Raw genomic sequence first — 18036 nt, forward strand, 5'->3', positions numbered from 1 at the left:
ACCCTCACAACGCGCAGCCCTCCAATCCCTCTGCTCCAATCCCGACCTCACCATCAAGCTAGCGGATAAAGAGGGTGCAGTGGTAGTCTGGCACATTGACCTCTACACCGCTGAAGCCAAACGCCAACTCGAGGACACCTCTTCCTACTGCCCCTTGACCATGACCCCACCCCCCATCACCAAACCATCATCTCCCAGACCATACAGAACCTCATCACCTCAGGAGATCTCCCACCCACAGCTTCCAACCTCATAGTCCGGGAACCCCGCACTGCCCGGTTCTACCTCCTTCCCAAGATCCACAAGGCTGACCACCCTGGCCAACCCATTGTCTCAGCAAGCTCCTGCCCCACCGAACTCATCTCTACCAACCTCGACACTGTCCTATCCCCCCTAGTCCAGGAACTCCCCACATTCGTTTGGGACACCACCCATGCCCTCCACCTCCTCCAAGACTTCAGTTTCCCTGGCCCCCAATGCCTCATCTCCACCATGGACATCCTCATGACCTGTCCTACCGGCCAATCCCCCTTCCCACCTATCCAGTCCCACCCTCCCATCTGACCTATCACCTCCATCTCCATTCACCTGTTGTACTCTTTGCTACCTCCTCCCCCCCATTTATCTCTCCACCCTGGAGGCTTCCTTCTTCTATTCCTGATGAAGGGCTTTTGCCCGAAACGTCGATTTTCCTGCTCCTCTGATGCTGCCTGAACTGCTGTGCTTTTCCAGCACCACTCCAATCTAAACTCTAGTTTCCAGCATCTGCAGTCCTCACTTTTGCCTAGATGTATGTATGTATCTGGTATCGGAAGTAGAGATTGAATGAATAAATCCCCAGGACCTGATCAGGTGTACCCGAGAACTCTGTGGGAAGCTAGAGAAGTGATTGCTGGGCCTCTTGCTGCGATATTTGTATCATCAATAGTCACAGGTGAGGTGCCGGAAGACTGGATGTTGGCTAACGTGGTGCCACTGTTTAAGAAGGGTGGATAGGACAAGCCAGGAAACTATAGACCAGTGGGGGGAGGGGACAAACTGGGTGTTTAAGAAAGAAATTGAAGGGAAAGTTAGAACAAGGGATGTCAAGAAAGAAAACTGTATCAATGAGGCAGAAAACTCAAAAAGAGATCATGCTGTAAAGTTGAGTGAAATAGGAGTTGATGGGAAGGGTGAGGGCAGTAACAAATTAAAAATACTATACATGAATGCAAGAAGCATTAGAAATAAGATGGGTGAGCTTGAGGCTCTTTTAGAAATTGGCAGATACGATATTGTGGGGATAACTGAGACGTGGCTTCAAGTGGACAGGGCCTGGGAAATGAATATTCAAGGCCACACGTGCTATCGTAAGGACAGACTGATGGGCAGAGGGGGTGGGGTGGCCATGTTGGTAAGGGATGATATTCAGTCCCTTGTGCGGGGTGGACCTAGAATCAGGGGATGAAGAGTCAGTGTGGATAGAGCTGAGAAATACTAAGGGTAAAAAGACCCTCTTGGGAGTTGTCTACAGGCCACCAAACTGTAGTCTGGATGTTGGATGTAAGTTGAATCAGGAGCTGAAATTGGCCTGTTGCAAAGATGTTACTACTACAGTTGTTTCAATATGCAGATAGACTGGGATAATCAGGATGGTATTGGACCTCAAGAAAGAGACTTTGTGGAGTGCCTCCAAGATGGATTCTTAGAACAGCTGGTGCTGGAGCCGACCAGGGAGAAGGCAATTCTGGATCTGGTATTGTGCAACGAACCGGATTTGATCAGTGACCTCGAAGTGAAGGAGCCATTGTGAAGTAGTGACCATAATACAATAAGCTTCAATCTGCAATTTGAGAGGGAGAGGGTACAATTGGAAGTGACAATATTTCTGTTGAATAAAGGGAACTATGGAGCTATGAGGGAGGAGTTGGCCAAAGTTCAATGGTGCAATACCTTAGCAGGGATGGCAGTGGAGGAACAATGCAGATATTTCTGTGTATAATACAGAAGGTGCAGGATCAGTTCATTCCAAAAAGGAAGAAAGATCCTAGGAGGAGGCATGGGCGGCCGTGGCTGACCAGGGAAGTTAAGAAACATATAAAGTTAAAAGAGAAAAAGTATAACATAGCAAAGATAAGTGGGAAAATGGAGGGCTGGGAAGCTTTTAAAGGACAGAGGATTACTAAAAAGGAAATACGCAGAGAAAAAATGAGGTACGAAGGTAAACTGGCCAAAAATAAAGGAGGATAGTAAAAGGTTTTTTAGGTATGTGAAAGGCAAAAAAATGGTTAAGACTAAAATTGGGCCCTGGAAGACAGAAACAGGGGAATATATTACGGGGAATAAAGAAATGGCAGAAGAATTGAATTGATACTTCAGATCTGTGTTCACTGGGGAAGACACAAGCAATCTCCCTGAAGTAACAGTGGCTGAAGGACCTGAACTTAAGGGAATTTATATTTGCCAGGAATTGGCGTTGGAGAGACTGTTAGGTCTGAAGGTTGATAAGTCCCCGGGGCCTGATGGTCTACATCCCAAGGTACTGAAGGAGGTGGCTCGAGAAATCGTGGATGCGTTGGTGATTATTTTCCAATGTTCTATAGATTCAGGATCGGTTCCTGCGGATTGGAGAGTGGCTAATGTTGTACCACTTTTACAGAAAGGTGGGAGAGAGAAAACAGGAAACTATAGACCAGTTACTCTGACCTCAGTGGTGGGAAAGATACTAGAGTCTATTATAAAGGATGAAATTACGACACATCTGGACAGCAGTAACAGGATAGGACAGAGTCAGCATGTATTTATGAAGGGGAAATCATGCTTGACTAATCTTCTGGAATTTTTTGAGGATGTAACTCTGAAGATGGATGAGGGAGATCCAGTAGATGTAGCGTACCTGGACTTTCAGAAAGCTTTTGATAAAGTCCCACATAGGAGGTTAGTCAGCAAAATTAGGGCGCATGGTATTGGGGGCAAAGTACGAACTTGGATTGAAAGTTAGTTGGCTGCTGGGAAACAAAGAGTAGTGATAAACGGCTCCCTTTCGGAATGGCAGGCAGTGAGCAGTGGGGTACCGCAGGGATCAGTACTGGGACCGCAGCTTTTCATAATATATGTTAATGATAAAGAAGATGGTATTAGCAATAACATTAGCAAATTTGTTGATGATACAAAGCTGGGTGGCAGGGTGAAATGTGATGAGGATGTTAGGAGATTACAGGGTGACCTGGACAGGCCATGGGCACATGTATGGGCCCCAGCTATGCCTGTCTCTTTGTTGGCTACGTAGAGCAGTTGATCTTCTGTAATTACACCAGCACCACTCCCCACCTCTTCCTCCGCTACATTGATGACTGCATTGGCGGCACCTCGTGCTGCCGCGAGGAGGTTGAGCAATTCATCAACTTCACCAACACATTCCACCCTGACCTTAAATTTACTTGGACCATCTCTGACACCTCCCTCCCCTTCCAGGACCTCTCCATCTCCATTAAGACGACCGACTTGACACTGACATTTTTTACAAACCCACCGACGCCCACAGCTACCTGGATTACACCTCTTCCCACCCGACCTCTTGCAAAAATGCCATCCCGTATTCCCAATTCCTCCGCCTACGCCAGATCTGCTCCCAGGAGTACCAGTTCCACCACAGAATACACCAGATGGCCTCCTTCTTTAGAGACCGCAATTTCCCTTCCCACGTGGTTAAAGATGCCCTCCAACGCATTTCGTCTACATCCCGCACCTTCGCCCTCAGACCCCATCCCTCCAACCGTAACAAGGACAGAACGCCCCTGGTGCTCACCTTCCACCCTACCAACCTTCGCATAAACCAAATCATCCGCCGACATTTCCGCCACCTCCAAACAGACCCCACCACCAGGGATATATTTCCCTCCCCACCCCTTTCCGCCTTCTGCAAAGACCGTTCCCTCCGTGACTACCTGGTCAGGTCCATGCCACCCTACAACCCACCCTCCCGTCCTGGCACCTTCCCATGCCACCGCAGGAACTGTAAAACCTATGCCCACACCTCCTCCCTCACCTCTATCCAAGGCCCGAAAGGAGCATTCCACATCTATCAAAGTTTTACTTGTACATCCACTAATATCATTTATTGTATCCGTTGCTCCCGATGCGGTCCCCTCTACATTGGGGAGACTAGGCGCCTCTGAGCAGAGCGCTTTAGGGAACATCTCCGGGACACCCGCACCAATCAACCACACCGCCCCGTGGCCCAACATTTCAACTCCCCCTCCCACTCTGCCAAGGACATGGAGGTCCTGGGTCTCCTTCACCGTCGCTCCCTCACCACCAGACGCTTGGAGGAAGAACGCCTCATCTTCCGCCTCGGAACACTTCAACCCCAGGGCATCAATGTGGACTTCAACAGTTTCCTCATTTCCCCTTCCCCCACCTCACCCTAGTTTTAAACTTCCAGCTCAGCACTGTCCCCATGACTTGTCTGGAATTGTCCTACCTGCCTATCTCCTTTTCCCCCTATCCACTCCACCCTCTCCTCCCTGACCTATCACCTTCATCCCCTCCCCCACTCACCCATTGTACTCTATGCTACTTTCTCCCCACCGCCACCCTCCTCTAGCTTATCTCTCCACGCTCCAGGCTCACTGCCTTTATTCCTGATGAAGGGCTTTTGCCCGAAATGTCGATTTTGAAGCTCCTTGGATGCTGCCTGAACTGCTGTGCTCTTCCAGCACCACTAATCCAGAATCTGGTTTCCAGCATCTGCAGTTATTGTTTTTACCTCGGTTAGGTGAGTGGTCAGATGCATGGCAGATGCAGTTTAATGTGGATAAATGTATGGTTATCCACTTTGGTGACAAGAACAGGAAGGCAGATTACTACCTAAATGGAATCAATTTAGGTAAAGGGGCAGTACAGAGAGATCTGGGTGTTCTTGTACACCAGTCAATGAAGGCAAGCATGCAGGTACAGCAGGTAGTGAAGAAGGCTAATAGCATGCTGGCCTTCATAACAAGAGGGATTGAGAACAGAAGCAAAGAGGTTCTTCTGCAGCTGTACAGGGCCCTGGTGAGACCACACCTGGAGTACTGTGTGCAGTTCTGGTCTCCAAATTTGAGGAAAGACACTCTGGCTATTGAGGGAGTGCAGCGTAGGTTCACGAGGTCAATTCCTGGAATGTCGGGACTACCTTACACTGAAAGACTGAAGCGACTGGGCTTGTATACCCTTGAGTTTCGAAGACTGAGAGGGGATCTGATTGAGACATATAAGATTATGAAAGGATTGGACACTCTGGAGGCAGGAAACATGTTTCCGCTGATGGGTGAGTGCCGAACCAGAGGACACAGCTTAGAAATACGGGGTAGACCATTTAGGACAGAGATGAGGAGACACTTCTTCACCCAGAGAGTGGTGAGTGTGTGGAATGCTCTGCCCCAGAAGGCAGTGGAGGCCCAGTCTCTGGATTCATTTAAGAAAGAGTTGGATAGAGCTTTCAAGGATTGTGGAATCAAGTGTTTTGGAGATAAGGCAGGAACAGGATACTGATTAAGGATGATCAGCCATGATCATATTGAATGGTGGTGTAGGCTCGAAGGGCAGAATGGCCTACTCCTGCATCTACTGTCTATTGTCAGTGAGCCTGACGTTGGTGGTGGGTAAGTTGTTGGAGGGAATCCTGAGGGACAGGATGTACATGTATTTGGAAAGGCAAGGACTGATTCGGGATAGTCAACATGGCTTTGTGTGTGGGAAATCATGTCTCACAATCTTGATTGAGTTTTTTTAAGAAGTAATAAAGAGGATTGATAAAGGCAGAGCAGTGGTCGTGAACTGTGTGGACTTCAATAAAGCATTCAACAAGGTCTGTCATGGTAGATTTGTCAGCAAGGTTAGATCTCATGGAATGCAGGGAGAACTAGCCATTTGGATACAGAATTGGCTCAAAAGTAGAAGACAGTGGGTGGTGGTGGAGAGTTGTTTTTCAGACTGGAGGCCTGTGACCAGTGGAGTGCCACAAGGTTCGGTGCTGGGTCCTCTACTTTTGTCATTTACATAAATGATTTGGATGTGAGCATAAGAGATACAGTTAGTAACTTTGCAGATGACACCAAAATTGGAGGTGTAGTGGACAGCGAAGAGGATTACCTTAGATTACAACAGGATTTGGACCAGATGGGCCAATGGGCTGAGAGGTGGCAGATGGAGTTTAATTCAGATAAATGTGAGGTGCTGCATTTTGGGAAAGCAAATCTTAGCAGGACTTAAACACTTAATGGTAAGGTCCTAGGGAGTGTTGCTGAACAAAGAGACCTTGGAGTGCAGGTTCATAGCTCCTTGAAAGTGGAGTCGCAGGTAGATAGGATAGTGAAGAAGGCGTTTGGTATGCTTTCCTTTATTGGTCAGAGTATTGAGTACAGGAGTTGGGAGGTCATGTTACGGGTGTACAGGACATTGGTTAGGCCACTGTTGGAATATTGCGTGCAATTCTGGTCTCCTTCCTATCGGAAAGATGTTGTGAAACTTGAAAGCGTTCAGAAAAGATTTACAAGGATGTGGCCAGGGTTGGAGGATCTGAGCTACAGGGAGAGGCTGAACAGGCTGGGGCTGTTTTCCCTGGAGCATCGGAGGCTGAGGGGGTGACCTTATAGAGGTTCATAAAATTATGAGGGGCATGGATAAAATAAACAGACAAGGTTTTTTTCCCTGGGGTCGGGGAGTCCAGAACCAGAGGGCACAGGCTTAGGGTGAGAGGGGAAAGATATAAAAGGGACCTGGTTGGCATGGACAAGTTGGACTGAAGGGTCTGTTTCCGTGCTGTTCAGGATCCCAATTAATACAGGATCTGAAAAAAACAAAAGTAAAGGAGGAAATGGTGCGTGGGTGAGTCTTGGCTGAAAGGGGGACTGGGCCTTGTGCTCCCCCTCGGGGTGGGGGGAGTGTAGAGACTGACTGACTGGGGACTCCAGCTGAGCCAAGACTATTGAAAGGTTGTGGCAGCATCGTGGAGAAGGCTGAATGTGCCTGAGCAGTGAGAGAGACTAATAAGAGACAGCTACCCAGTCGGAATAAGCTCGAGACTTTAAGACTTTGTGGAGAGAAGAGAAATAAGGCAGAGTGCTGAGAGTAGATTCGTGCATACGGGTGCAAGTATTCTCTGTCCTTTTCCTTCCTTGGTGGGAGATGTCTCAGTCTAGATTACGGAAATGTGAAATCAAGCCAGCAGTCAGTGTCTGTCCGCAATCATGGATGTGAAGCACCCAGAATATGGCACAAAGATGGAAAAATGAACAAAACAAAGACATTGTGAGGCGATAAGATCACGGCAACAGGTAGGAGATCCCATTGTTCCATTGGGATCACTGACTGATACGGTGCTCCATGGAACATGAGATTCCAGGAACGTCATTCCTCTTTATAACCATTTTTATGGCTGGTCTCAGGGCCATTGGCTTTTGACTTCAGTAAAATTAAGGAATGGCAAGAAATTACTCAGGAAGGAGTTGGTGATCCCAGTTGGGACAAATGTTATATGATGCATTGTTTTGTTAAGTGGTTAGAGGTTGCTAGGCATCAAAAAGTATGTTGCTAGAAAAGGACAGCAGGTCAGGCAGCATCCGAGGAGCAGAAAAGTCAATGTTTCGGGCACTAGCCCTTCTTCAGGAATGTCCTCCTGCTCCTCGGATGCTGCCTGACCTGCTGTCCTTTTCAGGCACCACACCTTTTTGACTCTGATCTCCAGCATTTGCAGTCCTCACTTTCTCCCAGTTGCTAAGCATCATCAACCTCCCAAAGTGAAACCTAAGAAAGATGCTGCTGCACAGAAGGAGGCACCTTCCAGTGCTGCGATGGGGCTAAAGCCGTGGCTTGAATCTCAGGAAGATACAGTTACAGAGAACATTCTCGTGGCAGCGACTGTGCGAGAACAGCAGCCCCGGCCTCGTCAACCTCCACACGACCAGGATGCAGTCGACACTCCACGTGACCAGGGTGTTGTCAATACTCCACATGACCAGGGTGTAGTCCATACTCCCCGTGACCAGGATGTAGTCTATACTCCATACGACCAGTATGTAGTGTATACTCCACGTGACCAGGATGTAGTCCATACTCCCCGTGACCAGGATGTAGTCCAAACTCCATACGACCAGGATGTAGTCCAGACTCCACACGACCAGGATGTAGTCCATACTCCCTGTGACGAGGATGTAGTCTATACTCCACGTGACCAGGATGTAGTCCAAACTCCATGTGACCAGGATGTAGTCCATACTCCCTGTGACCAGGATGTAGTCCATACTCCACACGACCAGGATGTAGTCTATACTCCACGTGACCAGGATGTTGTCCTTACTCCACACGACCAGGATGTAGTCTATACTCCACGTGACCAGGATGTAGTCCATACTCCATGTGACCAGGATGTAGTCCATACCCCACACGACCAGGATGTAGTCCATACTCCACGTGACCAGGATGTAGTCTATACTCCACGTGACCAGGATGTAGTCCATACTCCCTGTGACCAGGATGTAGTCCATACTCCACACGACCAGGAAATAGTCTATACTCCACGTGACCAGGATGTAGTCCATACTCTCTGTGACCAGGGTGTAGTCCATACTCCCCGTGACCAGGATGTAGTCCATACTCCCTGTGACGAGGATGTAGTCCATACTCCATGTGACCAGGATGTAGTCCATACTCCCTGTGACCAGGATGTAGTCCATACTCCACACGACCAGGATGTAGTCCATACTCCCTGTGACCAGGATGTAGTCCATACTCCACACGACCAGGATGTAGTCTATACTCCACGTGACCAGGATGTAGTCCTTACTCCACACGACCAGGATGTAGTCCATACTCCCTGTGACCAGGATGTAGTCCATACTCCCTGTGACCAGGATGTATTCCATAATCCACTTGATCAGGATGTAGTCTATACTCCACGTGACCAGGATGTAGTCCATACTCCCTGTGACCAGGATGTAGTCCATAATCCACACGATCAGGATGTAGTCTATACTCCCCGTGACCAGGATGTAGTCCATACTCCCTGTGACCAGGATGTAATCCATAATCCACATGATCAGGATGTAGTCTATACTCCACGTGACAAGGGTGTAGTCCATACTCCACGTGACCAGGATGTAGTCCATACTCCACACGACCAGGATGTAGTCCATACTCCCTGTGACCAGGATGTAGTCCATACTCCACACGACCAGGATGTAGTCTATACTCCCCGTGACCAGGATGTAGTCCAGACTCCACACAACCAGGATGTATTCCATACTCCCCGTGACCAGGATGTAGTCCATACTCCTTGTGACCAGGGTGTAGTCTATACTCCACGTGACCAGGATGTAGTCTATACTCCACGTGAACAGGGTGTTGTCTATACTCTACGTGACCAGGATGTAGTCCATACTCCACTGACCAGGATGTCGTCTATACTCCACACGACCAGGATGTAGTCCATACTCCCTGTGACCAGGATGTAGTCCATACTCCATGTGACAAAGGTGTAGTCTATACTCCCCGTGACCAGGATGTAGTCCAGACTCCACACGACCAGGATGTATTCCATACTCCCTGTGACCTGGATGTAGCCATACTACACGTGACCAGGATGTAGTCCATACTCCTCGTGACCAGGATGTAGTCCATACTCCACACGAACAGGATGTAGTCTATACTCCACGTGACCAGGGTGTAGTCTATACTCCACGTGACCAGGATGTAGTCCAGACTCCACACGACCAGGATGTATTCCATACTCCCCGTGACCTGGATGTAGCCATACTCCACGTGACCAGGATGTAGTCCATACTCCTCGTGACCAGGATGTAGTCCATACTCCACACGAACAGGATGTAGTCTATACTCCACGTGACCAGGGTGTAGTCTATACTCCACGTGACCAGGATGTAGTCTATACTCCTCGTGACCAGGATGTAGTCTATACTCCACATGACCAGGGTGTAGTCTATACTCCACGTGACCAGGATGTAGTCCATACTCCACGTGACCAGGATGTAGTCTATACTCCAAACGACCAGGATTTAGTCCATACTCCCCATGACCAGGATGTAGTCCATACTCCCTGTGACCAGGAAATAGTCTATATTCCACACGACCAGGATGTAGTCCATACTCTCCATGACCAGGATGTAGTCCATACTCCCCGTGACCAGGATGTAGTCCATACTCCACGTGACCAGGATGTAGTCTATACTCCTCGTGACCAGGATGTAGTCCATACTCCACGTGACCAGGATGTAGTCTATACTCCACATGACCAGCGTGTAGTCTATATTACCCGCGACCAGGTTGTAGTTCATACTCCACGTGAACAGGATGTAGTCCATACTCCACACGACCAGGATGTAGTCTGTACTCCACACGACCAGGATGTAGTCCATACTCCCCATGACCAGGATGTAGTCCATACTCCCTGTGACCAGGATGTATTCCATAATCCACTTGATCAGGATGTAGTCTATACTCCCCGTGACCAGGATGTAGTCCATACTCCCTGTGACCAGGATGTAATCCATAATCCACATGATCAGGATGTAGTCTATACTCCCCGTGACCAGGATGTAGTCTATACTCCCTGTGACCAGGCTGTAGTCCATACTCCACGTGACCAGGATGTAGTCTATACTCCACGTGACCAGGATGTAGTCCATACTCCACGTGACCAGGATGTAGTCCATACTCCCTGTGACCAGGATGTAGTCCATACTCCATGTGACCAGGATGTAGTCCATACTCGTGACCAGGATGTAGTCCATACTCCACGTGACCAGGATGTAGTCTATAGTCCACGTGACCAGGATGTAGTCCATACTCCACTTAACCAGGATGTAGTCCATACTCCACGTGACCAGGATGTAGTCTATACTCCACGTGACCAGGATGTAGTCTATACTCCACACGACCAGGATTTAGTCCATACTCCCCATGACCAGGATGTAGTCCATACTCCCTGTGACCAGGAAATAGTCTATATTCCACACGACCAGGATGTAGTTCATACTCCACGTGAACAGGATGTAGTCCATACTCCACACGACCAGGATGTAGTCTATACTCCACACGACCAGGATGTAGTCTGTACTCTACACGACCAGGATGTAGTTCATACTCCCTGTGACCAGGATGTAGTCCATACTCGCCGTGACCAGGATATAGTGTATACTCCACATGACCAGGATGTAGTTCATACTCCCCGTGACCAGGATGTAGTCCATACTCCATGTGAACAGGATGCAGTCCATACTCCGCGTGAACAGGTTGTAGTCCATATTACTGGTCTGCCTACAGCCCCACCTGATTCTACCCAACCCACTCTGATGTGGACTCTCAGTCAGACTGAAATGTGTCACCTGGATATGGCATCTGAGACACCCTCCGCCCTCTGATGCATATAAACCTTCTAGTTCCAGCCCATCCATCACCGAACCTCCCCGACTGATGGTCAGCGATATAGCAGTCCTGAAGCCTTGATCTCCCTCTGAGGTTAGAAGCATGATCAATGAGGCCCCTAACCCAATTAAAGAAGCCAATGCCCTTCCATAACTGGCTGGTCCAAACCTGCCAAATCTATAACCCCTTGCCTAGGGATGTTCTTCTCCAATGTAAAGCTGCAGATGGCACCTTCTGGGGGATTCCTTTTCAGTCCAGGCAATGGAAAATGGGGATTGGATCAAGGAACCCACAGAGGAGCAGCAGTGTCAGGGAAATATTCCCCGGGATGAGTGGCTCCAGAACATGGGGCCAGGCAGCACAGTGACTCTGGGGAGGTCACTCCATGCCTTCAGAAGAAAGGGGAACCCGCTGTTGATATCTTATCCTGTTTTAAGGACACATGGTAATCATCCGCAGGAGTGCCTCTGGAAGGAATGATCCTTTGGGAGTACAGACTCTGTTAAATTGTGTTAAGCTCCAGATAGCTCAGACATTCAAGTTTACCAACCTCACCAAGCAACAGCAGAACTGGGGGGTGTGCTGTAATTATCTCCCTCACTGATATGGATATCCCAACCATCCATCAAACCAAAAATCTGTCATCACAGACCTTTGTCATCACAGACCTTTGTCATCACAAAACGAAACAAGATAGAAGATAGAAGAGACATTTAACATCATCAACAATACCCTCACAGGCATGAGGTTCACCAAGAAGGAAGAAACTGACAACAAACTTGCATTCCTGGACGTCACAGTCGAAAGAACGGACAACAGAGAACTACAAACCTGCGTATACAGAAAACCGACAAACACTGACCAAATACTTAACTCCACCAGCAACCATCCCAACACACACAAACGAAGCTGTATCAGAACACTATTCCAACGAGTCACCACACACTGCAGCACAGACGAACTTCAGAAAACAGAGGAGAACCACCTATACAACGTATTCAAGAAGAACGGATGCTCAAAACATATAGTGTGCAGATTCCTCAAGAATAAACCACGACAAGCAGACCAAACACAGCCAGAAATCCTAACCACCTTACCATACATCAAAGAAGTTTCAGAAATGACAGCCAGACTACCTTTGACCATGAGAACCTTTTTCCACGTATGGAGTCAGCTATTACGAGGGGGCATAGCTTTAAATTAAGGGGTGGTAGGTATAGGACAGATGTTAGGGGTAGATTCTTTACTCAGCGAGTTGTGAGTTCATGGAATGCCCTGCCAGTAGCAGTGGTGGACTCTCCCTCTTTATGGGCACTTAAACAGGCATTGGATAGGCATATGGAGGATAGTGGGCTAGTGTAGGTTAGGTGGGCTTGGTTCGGCGCAACATCGAGGGCCAAAGGGCCTGTACTGCGCTGTATTTTTCTATGTTCTATGTACATACTAAGACCCCTTGGAATCCTAGCAGCACACAAACCCACCAACACTCAAACAAAAATTAACAAACTTAAAAAACCCAGTACAACCCATGGACAAAACCAACATCATCTACAACTTTCCATGCAAGGACTGCCACAAACACTATTTAGAACAAACAGAAAGAAAGTTAGCCACCAGGATACACGAACACCAGCTAGCCACAAAAAGACATGACCCTCTCTCCCTCGTAGCCCTACACACGGATGAAAAAAAACACCATTTCGACTGGGTCAACACATCTATCCTGGGACAGGCAAAGCAAAGACATGCCAGAGAATTCCTAGAGGCCTGGCACTCCAACCACAATGCCATAAACAAACACATAGATCTAGATACCATCTATAAACCCCTCAGAAAATGAACAGGAAATGACATCACCACAAATCCCAGGAACCGCATTCAGGAGAAATATATAAATCGAAAGCAGGAGACAACAGCTTCGCTTCACTTGGAGGTCGCCACTGATGATGTTACCTAGCCAGGTAATGAAACATCTGGATATCAAACCTACAGCTCAGCGAGCAAACCTACACCCTAAACCTCAACCTGAGCTACAAACCTTCACAAACCTTGCACCTGTAGAAAGCTTTAGGGATTTCCTTGCTCCTATCCACCAATGACCTCTTAAGTCTCTTCCTGGCTCTTCTTAAATCCCTCTTTAGATCTTTCCTGGCTAACTTGTAACTCTCAAGCATTCTAACTGAGCCATCACATCTCATCCCAACATAAGCCGCCTTCTTCCTCTTGAAGAGAGATTCAACTTCTTTAGTAAACCATGGCTCCCACCCTCGACCACTTCCTCCCTGCCTGACAAGTACATACTTCTCAAGGACACGCAGTAACTGGTCCTTGAATAAGCTCCACCTTTCAATTGTATCCATCCCTTGCAGTTTCCTTCCCCATCCTATGCATCCTAAAACTTGCCTAATCGCATTGTAATTGTCTTTCCCAGTGGTATACACCGATCCCTTTCTATCACTAAAGTAAACACAACTGAATTATAATCACTATCACCAAAGTGCTCACCTACTTCCAAATCTAACACCTGTCCGGGTTCCTTATCCAGTACCAAATTTAATGTGGCCTCGCCCCTTGTTGGCCTGTCTACATACTATGTCAGGAAACCCTCCTGCACATATTGGTAAAAAACTGATCCATCTAAAGTAGTCAAACTATAGCATTTCCAGTCAATATTTGGGAAGTTAAAGTCCCCCATAACAACTACCCTGTCACTCTCGCTCCTATCCAGGAATATCTTTGCTATCCTTTCCTCTACATCTCTGGAACTATTCAGAGGCCTATAGAAAACTCCCAACAGGGTGACCTCTCCTTTCCTGTTTCTAACCTCAGCCCATACTACCTCAGTACAGGAGTCCTCAAACGTCCTTTCTGTAACCGTAATACTGTCCTTGACTAACAGTACCACATCTTCCCCTCTTTTACCATCTTCTCTGTTCTTACTGGAACATCTAAACCCTGGAACCTGCAATAACCATTCGTGTCCCTGCTCTACCCATGTTTCTAAAATAGCTACAACATCAAAATCCCAACCCATGCTGCAAGTTCACCCATCTTATTCCAGATGCTGCAGGTGTTAAAGTAGCACACTTCAAACCAACTTCTTGCTTGCTGGTGCTTTCTTGCAATCTTGAAATCTTAGTTCTGACTGCAGTACTCTCAACCTCCTGTATAGTCGAACTACAATTTCAGTTCCCATCCCCCTGCTGAATTAGTCTGAACTCCCCTGAAGAGCATTAGCAAACATCCCCCCCACCACAATGGTACTTTTCTGGTTCAGGTGAAGACCATCCTGTTTGTAAAGGTCCCACGTCCCCTAGAAAGAGCCCCAATTATCCAGGAATCCAAAACTCACCGTCCTGCACCATGTTCAACTCCTCTCTCTCCCTATCCCTCACCTCACTAGCATGAGGCACGGGCAACAAACCAGAGACAACAACTGTTTGTTCTAGCTCTAAGCTTCCATCCGAGCTCCCTGAATTTCTGCCTTAAATCCTCATCCCTTTTCCTACCTATGTCATTGGTGCCAATGTGGACCACGACTTGGGGCTGCTCCCCCTCTCCCTTAAGGATCCCAAAAACACGATCTGAGATATCACTGACCCTGGTACCTGGGAGGCAACACAGCAACCATGAGTCTCTCTCGTTCCCACAGAACCTCCTATCTGTCCCCCTAACTATCGAGTCCCCAATGACTAATGCTCCGCTCATCTCCCCCACTTCCCATCTGAGCAACAGGGATAGACTCTGTGCCAGAGACCTGTGTCCCATTGCTTATCAAGTCGTCTACCCCAATGGGATCCAAAACAGTATACTTGTTGTTGAGGGGTACGGCCACAGGGGTTCCCTGCACTGCCTGCTGGTTCCCTTTCCAAATCCTGATGCCCACCCACCTTTTTCTTTTACCTTTTAAATATATACCCACTCTTTTTTGAAACCTTCTATGAAATTCACCTCCACCACTCTCCCAAGCAGTGCATTCCAAATCCCAACAACTAACTGACTAAAGAAGTTACTCTTCATCACTCTCCTAGCTTTCTTGCTGAAAACTTTGAAATTATCACACGAGTAACTGACATACCAACTCGTGGAAAAATAATCTCCTCTTTTACACTATCATGAATTATTCACCTGCCATACATTTACCTATTAAGGGTTTCCTGAAAATGCCATATTTGTATTTAACGTTCAAACCTTTCATGGATAACTTGGCCAGTTTTCCTTGCAAGGAAATGGAACTGCTGATGATTTTCATTTTTAACATTTCACTTTTTGCTGTGTTTATTAACAAAGATGTATTTGTTTTCCTTCTACTCACTACTGGGTTGTGCAAAGTTCTTCAATTTGTTAAATAGCTTGGAAAGATTCAGGTCAATAGTGATGCGCAAAATATAGATATTAATTTTCACACAACAAAGTTGCTATCTGGAATATGTGCTCAGTTTTTTGGACTTGGAGGTGCCGGTATTGGATTGGGATGAACAAAGTTAAAAATCCTACAACCCCAGGTTCTAGTCCAACAGGTTTATTTGGAAGCAGTAGCTTTCGGAGCGCTGCTCTTTCATCAGGTGGTTGTGTGGAGTGATGCTTGACCAGATGACTGTCTTGAAAAATGCACAGCAGGTCAAGCAGCATCAGAGGAGAAGGGGAGTCAATGTTTCAGATCACAATTAAACCTGTTGGACTATAACCTGGTGTTGTGTGATTTTTAAGTTTGTACACCCCAGTCCAACACCGGCATCTCCAAATTATAAACTAATCACATTGTTGTTGCATTGCTTATGTCTCCAGTTACTTCAATGCTCCTGCTAATTGATTGCTGTAAAACAGTAGCTCAGACATCTACATACTGTACACATTAACATCAAAGAAACTGCTTGAGATTATGCCACTTTGGATGCAATCAATTCACTGCATCAACGTACTGCTTGAAATTGTCCTGGTTAGGTTCGATTTCTAGTTTCCAATTAATTACCAAAATCCCTGTTGTAAAATTACCAAACGCCAGTGAGATAGAACAGAGAACATTACAGCATAGTACAGGCCCTTTGGCCCTCAATGTTGTGCCAACCTGTGGAACCAATCTGAAGCCTATCTATCCTACACTATTCCATTTCCATCGATATGTCCAGTAACCATTTAAATGTCCTTAAAATTGGTGAGTCTACTACTGTTGCAGGCAGTACTGTGTCCCCTCATGCTAGCCATCACCATCCAAGGGAAAAGGCTCTCACCGTCCACCCTATTAAACCCTCCAGTTATCTTATATGTGTCAATTAAGTCACCACTCAACTTTCTTCTCTCTAACGAAAACAGCCTCAAGTCAACATGGATTTAGTAAAGGGAGGTCATGCCTGACAAACCTGTTGGAATTTTTTGAAGAGGTAACAAGTAGGTTAGACCAGGGAAACCCAGTGGATGTGGTCTATCTAGACTTTCAAAAGGCCTTTGATAAGGTGCCACACGGGAGGCTGCTGAGCAAGGTGAGGGCCCATGGTGTTCGAGGTGAGCTGCTGGGATGGATTGAGGATTGGCTGTCTAACAGAAGGCAGAGAGTTGGGATAAAAGGTTCTTTTTCAGAATGGCAGCCGGTGACGAGCGGTGTCCCGCAGGGTTCGGTGCTGGGGCCACAGCTGTTCGCATTATATATTAACGATTTGGATGAGGGAACCGGGGGCATTCTAGCGAAGTTTGCCGATGATACGAAGTTAGGTGGACAGGCAGGTAGTACTGAGGAAGTGGGGAGGCTACAAAAGGATCTTGACAGGTTGGGAGAGTGGTCCAGAAAATGGCTGATGGAATTTAACGTGAGCAAGTGCGAGGTCTTGCACTTTGGCAAAAAGAATAAAAGCATAGACTACTTTCTAAATGGTGAGAAAATTAATAAAGCCAAAGCACAAAGGGATCTGGGAGTGCTAGTCGAGGATTCTCTAAAGGTAAACATGCAGGTTGAGTCCGTGATTAAGAAAGCGAATGCAATGTTGTCTCTTATCTCAAGAGGGTTGGAATATAAAAGCAGAGATGTACTACTAAGACTTTATAAAGCTCTGGTTAGGCCCCATTTGGAGTACTGTGTCCAGTTTTGGTCCCCACACCTCAGGAAGGACATACTGGCACTGGAACGTGTCCAGCGGAGATTCACACGGATGATCCCTGGAATGACAGGTCTAACATATGAGGAACGGCTGAGGATACTGGGATTGTATTCGTTGGAGTTTAGAAGATTAAGGGGAGACTTAATAGAGACGTACAAAATAATACATGGCTTGGAAAAGGTGGATGCTAGGAAATTGTTTCAGTTAAACGAGGAGACTAGGACCCGTGGACACAGCCTTAGAATTAGAGGGGGTCATTTCAGAACAGAAATGCGGAGACATTTCTTCAGCCAGAGAGTGGTGGGCCTGTGGAATTCATTGCCACGGAGTGCAGTGGAAGCCGGGACGCTAAATGTCTTCAAGGCCGAGATTGATAGATTCTTGTTGTCTCGAGGAATTAAGGGCTACGGGGAGAACGCTGGTAAGTGGAGCTGAAATGCGCATCAGCCATGATTGAATGGTGGAGTGGACTCGATGGGCCGAATGGCCTTACTTCCACTCCTATGTCTTATGGTCTTATGGTCTTAAGTCCCTCAGCCTT

This window comes from Chiloscyllium plagiosum, unplaced genomic scaffold, assembly GCF_037043375.1.
Source record: "Chiloscyllium plagiosum isolate Xiang-an unplaced genomic scaffold, Cpla_swu_hap1 HiC_scaffold_15, whole genome shotgun sequence".
In the NCBI taxonomy this organism is placed as follows: domain Eukaryota; kingdom Metazoa; phylum Chordata; class Chondrichthyes; order Orectolobiformes; family Hemiscylliidae; genus Chiloscyllium; species Chiloscyllium plagiosum.